The sequence below is a fragment of the Frankliniella occidentalis genome, unplaced genomic scaffold (genome assembly GCF_000697945.3).
Source record: "Frankliniella occidentalis isolate FOCC.00 unplaced genomic scaffold, Focc_3.1 Scaffold1, whole genome shotgun sequence".
Taxonomy (NCBI): domain Eukaryota; kingdom Metazoa; phylum Arthropoda; class Insecta; order Thysanoptera; family Thripidae; genus Frankliniella; species Frankliniella occidentalis.
The window spans coordinates 3,339,750-3,341,640 of NW_026267131.1; the positions used below are offsets into that span (position 1 = coordinate 3,339,750).

At 45.0% G+C, this 1,891-nt stretch overlaps 1 protein-coding gene across 2 annotated transcripts in view; it reads left to right on the plus strand.

The window, feature by feature from the left end:
* LOC113207301 (uncharacterized) overlaps positions 1-1,891 on the plus strand; it is a 71,926-nt gene that overhangs the window by 64,295 nt on the left and 5,740 nt on the right. The window lies entirely within an intron of this gene.

A 1,891-nucleotide genomic window follows, 5' to 3' on the forward strand; every position in this document is an offset into this window, starting at 1 on the left:
GAGGGAGGGAGGGAGCGAGAGAGAAGAGGGGAGGCGCCCTGATTACAGCCGCTTTTATTCCCTATTATCGACGCATTGGGCGCCGCATCCGGTATTAGCGTCGAGACGAACCACCTCCTAATAGCCGTCCGATATGAACCGACACACTCAGAAATGGAAGAAAAGAGGAAAAAAAAAAACAGAAAAATTTACTAGGTAAATACATCCCTCGTTGCGTGTTGCGTGTCGGTAGCGAGGCGCACCCGGGGGCACTACCAACCACCACCGTCCATATTGTGAGAAATATCCTCGTAGATTTACAATATATTTTGTAATTGATTTTTACAAAATATGTAGTAAGTTACTGAATACTGACAGCCCAATCTTGCTCGTAGATGAATTCCGAGTCCAAGTCGACACGTAATTTTTGTCATTTTACAATTTTGAATTAAAATTTTACGTCACGTTTAGGAAAATTTCCCCTTTTAACCTACAACTACCTTGTAAACAATGGTGTACTGTATTTTGAGACGTAAGGTTTTTTTATAGACCAGTAGTCTGAAAATTTAGTCTGCACCCAGGTCTGAAATTTCAGTGGTGCCTTAGTCACTTGGTCTGAAAATTCAGACAGCCGATATGAAAATATTTTTTAAGATGATAAAAATAGGAATACATCGAGCGACTCAACAGTTATTGTCGGCGTAGAGGGCTACACTCTAAATGTCCAAGGACAATTTTTGTAACTAGCACCGGACTTCTGTGTGCATAACTAGCTCAGATACAATATTGTTACTACCAACACACATTTATTGACTAGCAAGTCACAATATTGTATCTGAATTTAGTTATGCACGCAGAAGTCCGGTGCTAGTTACAAAAATTGTCCTTGACATTTAGAGTGTACGCCCGGTGGTAGACACATAACTGTCTTATCCGTCCTGCCGTTGGTTAGGCTCGAACCGCCAACCCTCAGCATAGGGAGCCGTCACCCAAACCATTCGGCTGTCGGCTACCAGCAAGGGGATGAGCGTCGGCTTCTGGTGTGCTCCGTCCTCCCGTCCGATGAACTTTCCACTCAAAATTCATACCGCTAACTCTGAATAAAGAATTATATGTATGGTCTGAAAGGATGCTTAAAAATATTCAGGCAAATTGCTCTGAAAACCTATAGAGCTGCAGCTGATTCGGAGTAAAAAGTCGGAATTTTCAGCTGAAACGTAGTTTAAACTTAATTTTTTTTTAGTAATATGGTCTACAAACCTCTACTGAATTTTCAGAGTTTTTTTTCAACAGTGTACACTGTTAAAAATTCCGTAAGCAGTTACGGTTCGCCTACGGTCCGTACCGTATTTTTCAGCGTATTTTCAGCCTTATACGGTACTGTTATAACAGTACGAACTGTACTTTCTTGTTTGGGCTAAGAGTTGTATTCGACTTCCCCAACATTTTTCATGTTACGGTCTGTTCTATATGACACGGACCGTAACCAAAAATAACTGTGCCGGACCAGGTGACAAATTTACAGCGCGAACCGTAGGCGTTTACCGTGAGTTTTTCTTCCAGTGTACTTTTTTAAAGTGCCAGACTATGTCACTGTGCTTACATAGATGGCCGCTGCCGCCGACTCTCTTTGCGAGCGGCTTGCAAGAGAGTTGTTTTCGGCTGCCTGGCGCAAGCGGGACAGCAAGCAGCAGCAAGCCCACTGAGTGACAGGGCGCGATGTAAACAAACCGACGGACGTCTCGCTGCGCAACGCTGCGCGACAAAGGAATCATTAATAACCACCAACATCTCGTCGTGTTTTCGTCCTGCTGGCGGAGCTCCGCCGTCATCACAGCCGCTTCCGCTGCTGATGGTGCAGTTCAAAACGCCGCGCGCCCGAAACTGTCGGGGGGGGGGGGGGGGGGGGGGG